Genomic DNA, 14,148 nt, shown 5'->3' with positions numbered 1-14,148 from the left:
GTAAAATACAGTATGACTGCATGTTGGGTATCAGGATGTGATGTGATGTGATGTGATTTCGATTTTTAACGTAGCTTTAACAATTTTTCAGTCATATCGCTACGATGTCTACAATGTGATCAGAATGGCCTCAGTTTTATCATCATTCATCTGCAGCTTGTTACATGTCCTCCATGATTTTACATCCGAAATCCACCTCTCTACACCTTGGATGGTGCCATCAACTTCAGTTGGGTGGCTAGATTTGTCTATTTGGGTGTCATCAGCGTACAATTGGTGAGACACTGGATGATGATCTATGACACTTGAGAGTGGCTGAGTGTATAGAATGAAGAGAACAGGTCCAAGAACAGACCCTGTGGAAGACCTAAACATAGATTAACTCCATTTGAATATTAGTACTTAATATTAGTACCAGAATGTTATCAATCAAATAACAATATATAGTCGATAACCTAACTGTTTGAGCAGTGATCAAGTACCAAAACTTCGTATAAGAAAATACCATCATAATCACGTTTGTTGGTTAGGGACCTATTGGCTTGTCCCCTGTAAAGAATAGAAATTCCAGAAATTTAAAACAACACTAATTCCAGAAGCCTGTGTACATTTACATTAACTATTTAAGAGCTTTTGTCGGACGTTAAATCGATTTCAACTCATTCACTCAAAAGACCTCTCACTTAGTCTAACTTAAAACATTGCAAACTAAGTATATGAATTTGAACAAAAAAAAAAGATTTTCTGAATAAATACAAATTTGAGTATTATACATATCTACCATGCATTTAAAAACCCTTATATGGCCAAATAGTTTGACATATTTGGATAAAGGATACCAGTATAGACAAGGTCACCATATCTAACAACTCTCAACTGCAAACCCTAAATGGATATTTGGGGTCCCTTAAATAATCAGAGAGCAGAGAAAATGCATCCTACAATTTTCTCTCTTAGCATCTTGTTTTATGTTTGGAATATCCTGAAGCATAAACAAACACAAAAGAGACAGAGTCGGAGTAGGAGAGGAAGAATAGGAGGTCTACCCAGCCAATGAACTATAATGTATCCCATGTAAAATAAATAGTTATTTGCACCTTTGTTTCTTTGATAAATAACATAATCTAGTTCACTTATATCACAATAGCAATGTAATATATTTACTTGCCGGAAATCTTTGAACGATTGAACCTTGTAAACAAGGATATGACCCTTTCACTTCAATCAAATATCAAAGTAAAGTGTAGTTTAGCAATTGGTCCACTGAAGAAAAGAAAACAAACGTATTAGTTTGAATGAGCAAGTTTAACATCGACGGTTAGTTATTGACCTTTTAGCCGATAGATCTTCACTTTCATGAGGTGCGCACACTATAAAAAGCACGCTAAAACCTTTATTGGCACAAAGCTAGATCAGCAGGTGTTTGTAGCAGGTGGACTTGTGTAAACAAACTTTCAATTAATTTCGCCCTGGGAAAAGGTAAAATTGCATTTTATTATTCTAATAATATACAATTCCTTCTTTCAAATAGTTGAACGAATTACTGATGTGCAAGACAAAACGTTGTAACTTAATTATTTTTAAAAAATGTAGTCAGTATTACCTATTCCCTGTTCACCCCATAAAACATCACAAATCGCATTATTTTGTACATTTTATGTCCAATATTTTTACTGATTTATTTTATATGTGTAGGGGAGTGTAGTTTTATTTATGCTTAATTTGATTATTAGCTAGGGTTCTAAACGTATTGGTGCACTAAATCTAAATATCTATGTGTACTTGGTATAATTGAATTCTTCCTTTCTTAAAGCTATCGTATTATGGAGAGGTCTACAATGTTTCTACACTTTCTATTGGTGCTGCTGGTGGCTATTCAAGTGACCTTGGCCTGCCAGTGCAAACCTTTGACACTTGGGGAAGCCATGTGTAGTTCAAAAACAGGTTGGTAATAGTTTAAATGTTTAATGCTTTCAGACAATTACCAAAATCAGAAATAACGCGAATACCTTTCATGGGTTTTGTGGTGGTAGTAGTATTGGTAAAGATTCAAATGATGATGCTTCTTCTTATACTGAAGACTGATACTAATGTTATGACGGCAACCACTACATCTGCTGATGTTGCTCTTACTAGTGCAGATACCTCATAAATACACGAACCATTGTCGCAACAATAAGCAATTCCAATATGGAAAATATATGTATTCTTAAATTGCTTTGATACTACGACAGGCATTATTTAAATTCGATGTATTACCTTCAATAAAACTAACTCATTTGGTATGATTTCCGATGTCGAAATGTTAATCGTTCGAATACAACAAATGTATGATCCTGCCGTTTGAACTATTCAAGAAAGAAAACGAAGAAAAAAGTGTGTAATTGAGTCAAATGACCATCTTCGAAAGAGCAATGGAAATTGTAACTTAGTGAAAATAATGTTCATTGATAGTACAGATTCAATGTGGTAAATGACACATTCCCATTTGTCTGAAAATAAATAACAAACCTTGTGTAAAATGTGGACAATTATATCTCGTATAGTTGCGTATGACAAATAAATATGCTACCACAAAATGTTATTATCTAGATTAAACTTCATTTGTTCTAGGGAATCAGTTGGAAACGAAGATACCTAATAATACGACCAGATTTTTTTTTACTCGTCGTAGATCGTCCAGTTTGTTCTGTTTCCCATTTTAAATCGATTGAGGTATTGCCAATAAAATGTTGCGACTGAGTCCTTACGTGCTAATTTTCAAAACAAGATATTATAATGTACAGCAAATTATCTAATTCCGACACGTTGACGGGCGGAACACCTGCTGTACAGTTGGTATTAGGTGCTAAAAGGTAAATTTTGGGTTGGCTTTATGATTACTTGTGCCACGCTGAGTACAGTATGAGCCTTAAATCCAAACATTGTAAGCCAGGAAAGTGATCTCATTACATTTAACAAATGGTAGAGTGGAGATAAAGACGGTAACTCCAATGTGCGATATTTAATAATTGCATATTATATGACGAAATATGACCGATCAAAGTGTCCGTCTTCTAGACTGATTTCAAGCAAACGTAATATAAAATTACACTTTGGTAGGAACAACAAGGCCACACACACACACACACACACACACACACACACACATTAGGTTTCCGTGACAACCATGTTCCTTTTCAAAATTCGGCCAAAGCATGTAGATGGCCATACTAGATTCCTTTTGATCATCATACATATACCCCTCATTTTTCTGAGCTTGTTTATATTTTGCAGAATAAATATTAGGTCTTCGAGGGAAGCACTACGGAGAGGATTATTCATTTTTATTCGAATTTCTAAATTCTCATTATTAAAAAAGAAAAACAATTTAATAAATAACTAAGACACGCTGGCAAAACTGATTTTGTACGTGAAAAATGTATCATGTTTTTCACTTGGAAACATATCACTTCTTCAAACAATGTCTAAATTTATAATTACACAATTATATATGGTTCATGCGAATTATGGTGATTAAGTTTGTTGCCTAATTTGCTGTATTTACTACCATACAAATTTGAATTAAGTTAAAACAGCATTAAAATTCATTGTTGTATAACCGTTACAATTGTTATTAGTAGGTACAATTTTTATTGGTCCATATAAATGAGTAAGTAAAAGTTGCCAAGCTTCAAACCCTGGAATAATTATGGCATTAATTTTAAAAATATTCCAGAAAATGCATTAGAACCTTGTAGCTACTACCTGAAAAGTAATGTTACAAATATAACAAAATATACCTTGTACATTTACATTGTATCACGGAGAAATAAGCAAACGTTTAAGGAACGCAAAATAAATATCAACTTTGTCGTTTCTCGAGAAATATGTTTTTATAGTTTTAGTGTATTTCATGTTTCATTATGTTTATACACGTTAGCTGACGTATTTGTTTGTATTATTTTGTATTTTATTATATTTCAATCACATTAAGGTATTATTATCACGAACTTGATAAACCGGATGAAATATCTGTTTAAAGGAAAATATATTTACATACATACATACATACATACCATACATACATAGATACATACATACATACATACATGTACAGGAAAATCCGATAATAACACATAAAAAAACTGTGAATTTAGAACATAGGTAATTGTAGGTACATTTGGAAACCTTTAATGCATAGTTTTGGAACTATATTACGAAACTTTGTTTCTCTACTGCAGTTGTTCTGGCACGTGTCTCAGGTGGGGAATCTACCATGGTAGGAAGTGTTCCATATACAAGATACGATATCGATGTGAACGAGATATTCAAAGCAGTAAGTACATAACTCCAGTAGTCATATCCGTTGGAGTTCAAGCATTAGCTGAGCTTTGTTTCTGATATTCAATTTCTGATGCTGAAGGACAAAGTATGCAAAAATGAAGAGAACATTTACTATCTTAACCATAGTCTAATTCTTCCGATAATATAGAGCAACCAAAGAACAGTTCAAATTAGCAGGAGAAGGAAATGTGTTGTAAATATTCATAAAAAGTGTCAACGAATACCTGGTGTACCCATTTTATGCAACATTCGCTTGGTTATAGGGTACAAAATACACATTTAAATTGTGGTCTCTTGAGTAGGTTGCTATTGTTTTTAAATTTTGTCATTTGCATTACTTTCACGTTGTATATCATTCATGTCGCAAACAACAAATAGCATTTTAGATAAAGATAATATTAATGTGATGATGTGTTTAATGGTCTATACTGATTTTGTAATCTTTTATCTTTCTTTCAAAATATGGTGATACACTACTTGTTTTTAAATTTTTCTGAAAATATTGTTAAAGATTTCCAAAACTGATTGTTTCCTTGAGAACTTGAATTGAAACCGCATAATCAGTTCTATACATTTTGAATTTACAAACATCATTCATTTCGTGCAGAGAAATAGTTTGAATTGTAAAGTTCCCATTTTCATTTCTCAAAATATTTAAATTCAGAAAGAATATTGATGAGGATTTTTTTATATTCCCGACCCTTGGAAGAAGATTTAGTTTACGTACTTGTCATTTTTCATCATTATTGAATTTTGTCAATATTCTCCTGAATAATATTCATATCCGTTGGAGTTCAAGCTGAGCTCTCTCCTCATTGCACTTTAGACTGGCATTTTTATATCATACCTTTGTGGTAACCTCGTGATTTTACACATATAATGAACTCACCAAAATTACCGCTTTCGAAAAAGAAACATTGAACTTTGTAGAATAATAACGTTGCCTTATATTTGCTCCCTCGACATCGGAATTTGATCGTCGTTAAAATTGATCGACCAACCGGACGGCAATAAACATTTCATGCATCATGTTAAAATAACGTCATCCAATGGTATCATATCGACCCGTACTGGTTTAGAAAACAAAAGGAATCAAGGTTTAAAAATGTACACGAAAGTTAATAATGTCATATTTTAACTTATAATGTATTAATTCTATTGTCAGCAAGCTGTCCCAATTATTGTCATCGTCTTCGCTTTTCAAACGTAATGGACGTTTTCAGTGTAAACCATAAGCCTCCTCACTGACATATTCAGGTTACTGGAATTTTCTGCTTTCAATGAACGGTTTATGTAAGACTACAAGTATATAAAAAGTAATCACTTTGTCGTCTACATCCAATGTATCCAGTGTCCGATTCTAATATTAAAAAAGTTTAAATAGGGATGTAACAATATGCCATTAAGTCTCAGCGTAACGGACATTGACGAAGTTGTCTGGTGGACACAGAAAACTATGAAAGACATCACTCCTTTCGGATGAATAGCACAAACTCGGCCATTTATTCGTTTGGAAGTTCCTTTATGCTTAAATCGCGAAAATGGTGACACTGCTATGATCAGGTTGAGTTAGAAATTATAAATCAATGAATGAAGTGAGAAAGTTAAATGTTTTATTTAACAGAGATCACTCCTTTGTATTAATTGGGTGGTCAATCAATATATTGAAGTTTTAATTATGAAATGACTACAACCAATAATAGCAACTAAAGATATAGTTTCTATTTCATTTTGATGATGAGATCAATTTGCTAGCTTTAAAACACATGCATCAAATGTCATTGACTGAGTATAGAGACAAAAGGAACAATTGTTTGAATAGTGTATATTGACCTTGTAGCCTCAAATATTCCATGCCTAATGAACTGTGGTAGAGAATATATCAATTTTAATTCAATCACGAGTAATTATATTGTCAGACGTGCTCAAACATATAACATCTGCCTGACGGTATCAAAACTATTTATACAATGGGACACTTGTCACAAACTAATGTGTGTGAATCTGTTACGAACAAAACAAATCGATTTACCGATATCAATTGTGCAGCGAAACCAGATCATACAGAACAGTTTTTGGATGGCTACTGCCATGACTTGCATTTAGCGTATTTTGTATCATGAACTAATATATAAATTACCTGTCAAAACATATTCGAATGCAAATATTCTGTCTAGATTACCATTGTCTACCAAATAATTATCATACTTTAATAATTCTAAAGCATGAGTCTCAAGAAAATTTATTTTAGCCTATGCAAAGAATAATTGAACTATTTTTCTCCATACAAAAGAGAATTAGCCATTCAAGAGTCCGACATAGGATGCAAAATCTCAACTGTTTTCTTTGCAAGAGTCTCCAGAGAGAAGAGCAGACTTGGCATATTCTTTTCAACAGTGTTTCACATTGATCTCTTCAGGAGGAGAATAAGGATTTAACTTTGGACAGTATGCGTGGCTCTCTGTTATTTCCACAGAACGTCGCTGATTGTGGACAAACATTGATAGACAGCGAGGACTATGTTATTGTTGGTAAGATATTTAACTTTGAAACCAAACGTGAGCTACCCGAGCTACCCGGAGTATTCTGTATGACTCGAAGAAGGTCTTCAATTCTGTGTTGATTCTTTAATTGTTTAACTTTATAGTCAGATTTACATTGTTATAGAATCATATACACAGTTCGAGTTTTCTTTCAGTTTTAGCGTTGATAGGCGTGATTGGTTGGGAAAGGTGTTTTGCTGACGTTGAGCTTAATAACCTAAAAACTATAAAATGTAAATGGGACCTTATTTATGTGCAAGAGAGTCACAATGCGTAACAGCAGCTTACCACTTTTTGGTACTCTTTGTATTATGTCTTAAATGGACGGTATAAACTAGTATTGGAAAATATGTCAGTCGCATTGAACGTGCATGATATATATATATATATATATATATATATATATATATATATATATATATATATATATCCTATCTTTTCTCATTGGCCTACACTGTCCTTAAATTAATAAGCTTGAAGATTCATAGATTAGAGTTTTCTTAAAAGATCTAATCATATAAATGAAAATACTGAACTAAAGTATTTTAATCGATATTCTTTCCTCTGGTAAGTGTTTTCAATACTTAATCCAAATTCAAATTGTCACTATACGACTTTCACCTATACTGAAATACACACTTGAGCAATACTATCGTTCCAATAAAATAGATCGGAGTTAAATGTTCAAATATATGCTGGTATGCTTGTCTTCCTCAACTCGACTTTAGATGCGAGAGCAAACATTATCAAAATATATTAGGAACTTTCATGATTGTATTGCCAGATGTGGCCCACATAGTCCCTCATTCCACGTGCTGACATATATACTACCGTGATCATTATCTCTAAATTATTCCTAATATTTGATGAGTGAATCTACAAAACTAACAGGAAAGGTAGAAACCACTTCTATGCTGCATTATCCTCACAAGTGCAACAGCCGGTCATATCCTTTTCTAGAAAATAATATTTCAGGGGTGTGAAGTATATGCTGAAAAGGTACAACGACACTTGTAAAGGACACACAGGAGACTATACAATTAGATATGTCCTTCCATGGAGTGAACATATCAGCTTAAGCTGAAGAAACAACGCTTTGTTTTTCTCTATGAACAGTTTATTGTTTAACAGAAGTGTCTTGTACGACAAAGTTAAGTGTTCCCAATATGAATCCTCTAATACTATGACTAAGTATCAGTGGTGCATGCTGCCTTGTTTTTCTTTTTCACTGATCAAGTGAATTGTCTCATTACATTTCAGTGGTATTGTCATAACTGATAGAAGCTGCCATCTCAGTTCTTGTGCAAATCATTCCTTTTAAAATGATAATCGAATATAAATAACTCAGTAAACCAACGGATACCTTGGTTGAGAAGAAACCTAATATTAGAAATCCAACAATTATAGAACCTTGCTATCATAACGAACACTTACACGTGCTGTTTTCGATACATGTCTCAAGAGTTTATTGTTCATTATGATGTCATATTTGTTTAATAGTAATGTATTTTCTGTGAACAACACAAAGTTCGAAATTGTAAATTTCCAAATAGTGAAGTGTCCAAAATGGGAAGACACTTCACAGGTATAGACAAAGGACATCGGAAATCGCCCATATAAACATATAAAAGATCGTCAAAAGATCCAAATAGCAAAATGATGTATAAATTGGTAGAAAGATAAGAATGTGCATTATATTATTTTTCTTTTAGGATCTGTAGACAGCAGCGGTACACTGGTCAGCAGCAGACGTTTTCATATTGTACCTTATCAATACATCCACTCTGATGAAGACACCATGAGCATTCTGAGGGGAGAAGTAGAATGTACAAATATCTAAGCACCGTTTGTCAAGACAACTCTTGGATCGGCTCAGTGTATAATTATAACAAACAGAATAGAACTTTGATTGATTAGCTCATTAGCTCGGATTTATCAAATATTCTCTCTCTCTATCTATCGTTCCATCTTTCTATCAAACTAATATGACAAAACAGACAAGGCCGATTAAATACAGATTTAAACAGGTACAATGTTAATTTCATAGTGTCCATATTAATAGCCGTTCGAAATGACATCTAGAACCATTGAGCAAAGCAAACCACCATTTGAGGGCAGATAAAACATTGCATATTGGACCTTTGCATTCAAAGTATCTGTCAAATAAACATTTTCCATCTATATGGTTATTTATTTTCATTTTCCCCTTGCAGAATATTACTTCCACCTAAAATTAACTAGTTTGTGATAGGTTTCATCTTTCAGCATTTGACACTGTGGTCGTCATAAAAATCGTAAAGAACAATTTTCAACCACAGGTCTGTATTAATTTAAAACATTTTTCCCTGGGAAATATTTCAACTTGCTACTTTCACCGTTAGCTTTCCCTTTGAAATCGGGGTTCACGTCCCTCTGTTCCATTTCCAAGCACGGTGAAACAGTTTCTGTTCAGATCAACATACAAACATACAACTCGCACCTTCTTTTAAATATACATTTGAGCAATAATAACTTTCTGGAAATATTACTTGGTGTAAGAAAGCATATTGCATCCTGGCTGTCTATAACTCATCATCATCATCTTTATTTCCCTCCATGGAAGTTTACATGATATAAGAATAAATCATCTGAATACAATCAATAAATATTTTAAAACAAAAAAAAATTCTATATTAGAATACAAATTCTTACACAATATCAATCAACAAAGTGTTCGTCAACTCATAAGTTGCAAGTTTCAGTACCTTATTTACAGAAGATAGCTGCACACTGCATGACAAAGTATCCTGCATACAGGACGAATAACTTGGAGTTTTCTTTGTCGATTACTCCTGATGGTAACCTTTTACCTAAAAGATATTGTAGTTGCAGCTCATCTTCTGCAATAAATAACGTAATGTGCAGGCACAGGGGAAATTTATCAGTAAGGAAATCCCAGAAAGAATTTCGAAAGTTCGACATATAAGGACAACTAACACAACAATGAAGTATCAAGTCTTTATAAACATTCCCACATCTAATACGCATATCAAGCTGTGTTTGTGGAACAGCAGCCCATAGTTCAGCTACATATGTAAATACCTTAGTGTGTTGTCTGGTTTTAGCCGACTGCCACACTGAGGCAGGTCGTAAGTATCGAAGAGAATCTATCAAAATCTGCTTGATTAGACATACGAACTCTCCAGAGGCTATTTTCAAGACCAACAATTTTTGACCTTACAATTTCTTTCCAATTATGTTTATCTGGAATTTCAGAATGATGTAAATAATCAGTTAGATACCCAAGCAAGTCAAACTTCTTTGAGGTATAATATAAATTTGAAATTAACCCACAGCTTGACATGCATCCGCTCAAAATGAAGTGAAATAACGCAACGTTAAACACACGTTTAGTATGTACATTGTTAGGCATCAAACACAATCTGTGTAAAAACATCAATTTTCTTCTATCAATTTCGGACTGCGCTGATGTCCATCCTAGCATTCCCAGGGCAATGTCTGATCTTGTATGTATTGGAAAACCTTGTAAATGTTTGGCAAAATACCTCAGAGTTTTATCCAATAAAGCGAGGTCACTTTTTGATATGTTACACCATAATTCACTTCCATAAAACATTGAAGGGAAAATTACCTTTTTAATTACATTTGCAGCAACCAAAGGATTTAAACCATTCGGTTTAATGCCAATACCAAACAGACCGTGAAAAGATTTTTTCCCTTTCTTGCATGCATCGAGTATTGCGTCATGCGACGTCAGCTTTGAGTTAATCCGGTGACCCAGGTGTGTTGCCGAATCGGTAACCGGCAAACATGACGGGCCAAGATACCATTCCATATTGATATAATTCTTGTATTGGGGTCCGAAAATGATAATGTATGACTTTGTGACACTAAGCTCGAATCGCCACTTATTACTGTAGTCGTATGCTATATCTAACAGCTTTTGTAGATTGGTAGGATATATAGCCAAAAGTGAAATATCATCAGCTAGGGTTGGATTTCCCACAGCTAAGGATCCAATCTTTGCTCCAAATCCACTATTTTCTAACTGTAGCAGCAAGTCATGTATAAATATTGTGTACATCAAGGTTGACAAAACACCCCCTTGTCTCACTCCTTGGCCAATTGAGAACCAATCTGAAAATTGCCCATTTACAAGAACTTTACTCTGTAAATTTGTATACATGTTAAAAAATATCAAAAGGGATTTACCCGTAATTCCCAACGTGAATAATTTAAAAAGCAGTCCTTCGTGCCACACGGTATCAAATGCCTTTTTTGTATCAAGAAAAGCAGCAAAAACCCGTGAACCCATGTTTACATTATATTGTACTGATTGCAACTGCACAAAACTCGCTGTTGTGTTGCCTAAACCTTTTTGGTAACCATGTTGTTGTGAACTGGGTATACTAGAATTAGTATCTTTGAGCCAAGTTATCAAACGTTCATGAATAATTTTCTCAAAGGTTTTGTAGATAACAGGCAGTAAAGTAACGGGCCTGTAACTTTCGAGGGAGTTCTTTGATTTTCTGTTACCTTTGTACAGTGGTATTACTAACCCTTTTTTGCAATCTACAGGTATGTAAGATTGATCAATCATCCGAGTAAATAAAATTGTCATGCACTCGATGAGGTAGTCGCTGCCATAGATCAAATGTTCATTGCAAATTTGATCATGGCCCGATGCTTTTGATTTCTTTAGACCTTTAATGATTTCTATTACTTCGTTTAAACTGATACTGGTCAGTAAGGCCTCGATATGGCTTACTTCGTCCTGTAGACCCCGATTTAATTCTCTCTCTATAAATTCATAAAAGTTTCCGTCAAAACTATGGTTTAAATTCGGCGTGTGAATGTCCTCATAGTATCTGGCAAAGCCATTTGCGATGGAATCATCATCACGGACACAAACTCCATCAGTTGATAGTTCCTGACAAAAATTTATATTGTTCCCTCTCTTAATGTTGATCATTTTCCAAAAGTGTCTTACATCGCATTCATGTGCTTTTTCAATTTCTTCATACACCTCCCCCATATATTTTTCCACAGCCAGTTTTTGAACGTTGCTAAAGTCTCTCTTCTTATCTTTATATTCTCTGTAAGAATTAAATTGACTACCCCTCGGTCTTCCCTCATTTATCCAAGTATACCTAGCTTGTCTTTGAAGTTTATGTGCTTCTTTGAGTTCATTTGACCAATATGGTTTGGCATGATAATTGAATTTAGACCTTGGAAGCGCGATGTCGCTTGACTGCTGTATTGCATTAACAATGTGCCGGTAAAAGCTATCAACATTGTCCGAAATAGTATCTATATCTAAAGTTTTCAGGCGAAGGTCCAGCTCAGATTGATAGTTTTTCAAGATATCAGCGTTTAATTGATTCCAGGCTATGTTGTTTCTCTTCATAGACTGTCTGAAGTCTCTCCCACAGGTCACTGTACGAAAGGAAATAAGGATAGGGAGGTGGTCAGATATCACGTGCTCTTCGTGATCTGAAACAATGTGCACACTTCGTAATCTACCTATGCATTGATCCGACAGTACAAAATGATCAATCATCGTTCTTGCTGGGGTGAATGAATAACGGGAACCAGTGCATATTATTAAATGTCCAGCACTCACTAGATTATTATATCGCAAGAACTCATGAAATACCCTATCTTTGTAATCTTTGAAAGTGTCTGGTCCAGCTACTGCATTGAAATCACCAGTAAAATACACGTCCCCCAGCTGTGAGTACTGATCAAAGAGATTTTGAATCAACTCAGTTTGCGCTTTGTAACAATCTATGCCATATAATAGGGTCGGCATATATACACAAAAAACATGTACATTTTGCATATCGGGAAATTTGAATTCTATGCCAACAACTCTGTCACTATTAACTTCATCTATAAAGTTAGCATATCTCATGAGAGAAGTTTTGCAGAAGATTGCAACTCCTCCTTTACCACATTTTATTAACGTGTTATTAGAGGAATTATCCTCTGCCTTAGCAGTGCATTTATAATCAGAACGAATAGTATCGCAAAATGGAAGTATGTGTTGTAATAGTTTATGTTCAGTTACGCAAGCTACGTCAACATTATATTTATCCAGCATTGCACTAAAGCTAAGAGCAGAGGACATAATTCCTCTAACATTCCAGGTCAGTATATTAAGATTCATATTAACTTGCAATATAGGCATATTAATACTTATACATCGTGAAAGCAGGCCTAAAATGAAAGATGACAAAACACATTAACTTACGACAGAACATAATAGCAAATTTATGAACAATTAACTGTCACCCTAGTCACGGAATATCGCATCCTGCACCTTCATTTGCCTCCTGATCGCGATTACTAAACCTGTCTCGCCAAGATTGATTCCCACACCACCTTCTTACATAAACACCTTTTGGCCATGTTACATCATTTTCAACAGTGTTGCAGTCTGAATTATATACAGTCAGCTTGGCCGATAGACAATTACGTCTACTGTGGATAAACTTTATGGATAACGGATCTATATCGTATTCTTTCAAGAATTTACCGAGGCCTTCAGCAGTAGATTTGACGCCAATGCCACCCACATAAAAGAGCCTTGTTCTACGTCTAACTACACCTTCAAATACAAAATTCTCATTATTGTCATCAACATCCTCATGTCCAACAATACTCTCTGAACCTATTTCTAAACCTGATTTACCAAATGATCTAGGTCTTTCTACCTGACCCCCAATAACGGTAGGTATCTTGCTAGGAGGGGTTTTCAAGTCAATACCTTTCACATTACTGTTGCTAGTAATCGGATGCCTAACGTTCTCTATCCTGGTCGAAGTCGAAGTCCCCTGTTCAGAAAGCCGTTAAGTGTGGGTTAACAGTTTATTTTGATTCCGAATGGGTGTGCGTACAACATTTGTCACATCAGGATGAACATTGGCTTTATAAATCTGTGGGATATTTCCATCGAAGGGGGCGATATGTCTTCTATCAAAAGTCTGTGAAATTATATCCGAACTTTTTGAAACCAGAGTTTGCAGAGCACTGACCCCACTTTTTTCCAAAGCTGGTTGGGCCGTTACGCCGGTTCGTGACTCCACTGCCATTGTACCTGGTGTAGAGTCGTCAGCCTCAACCTACACGGGAAACAAACAGTTGGACACTGCAGTTCTGTTCTGAGATTCACTTGATAGGCAGCAGTGTGTATCGCAACCAGTTTTGTTAGAGTCGATCAAGACGGGAGATGAACAGTTAGACACATGAATCTTGTTCTGAGCAGCAATTGATGGAG

General features: G+C 34.7%; 2 long non-coding RNA genes across 2 annotated transcripts; both read left to right on the top strand.

Annotated features, from left to right (window-relative positions):
* Positions 1–1,418: 1,418 nt before the first annotated feature.
* On the top strand, positions 1,419–4,319 carry LOC149802726 (uncharacterized). Its single transcript, XR_016419934.1, has 3 exons — positions 1,419–1,479; positions 1,814–1,944; positions 4,224–4,319. It is a non-coding gene; the product is annotated as an uncharacterized LOC149802726 (long non-coding RNA).
* Positions 4,320–6,741: 2,422 nt separating this feature from the next.
* On the top strand, positions 6,742–9,039 carry LOC149802725 (uncharacterized). Its single transcript, XR_016419933.1, has 2 exons — positions 6,742–6,857; positions 8,582–9,039. It is a non-coding gene; the product is annotated as an uncharacterized LOC149802725 (long non-coding RNA).
* The last annotated feature ends 5,109 nt before the right edge of the window (positions 9,040–14,148 follow it).

This window comes from Sinohyriopsis cumingii, chromosome 3, assembly GCF_028554795.1.
Source record: "Sinohyriopsis cumingii isolate HCF-2022 chromosome 3, ASM2855479v2, whole genome shotgun sequence".
Taxonomy (NCBI): Eukaryota; Metazoa; Mollusca; class Bivalvia; order Unionida; family Unionidae; genus Sinohyriopsis; species Sinohyriopsis cumingii.
The sequence above is the reverse complement of the archived record's forward strand: the minus strand, read 5'-3'. Positions and strand labels throughout refer to the sequence as shown.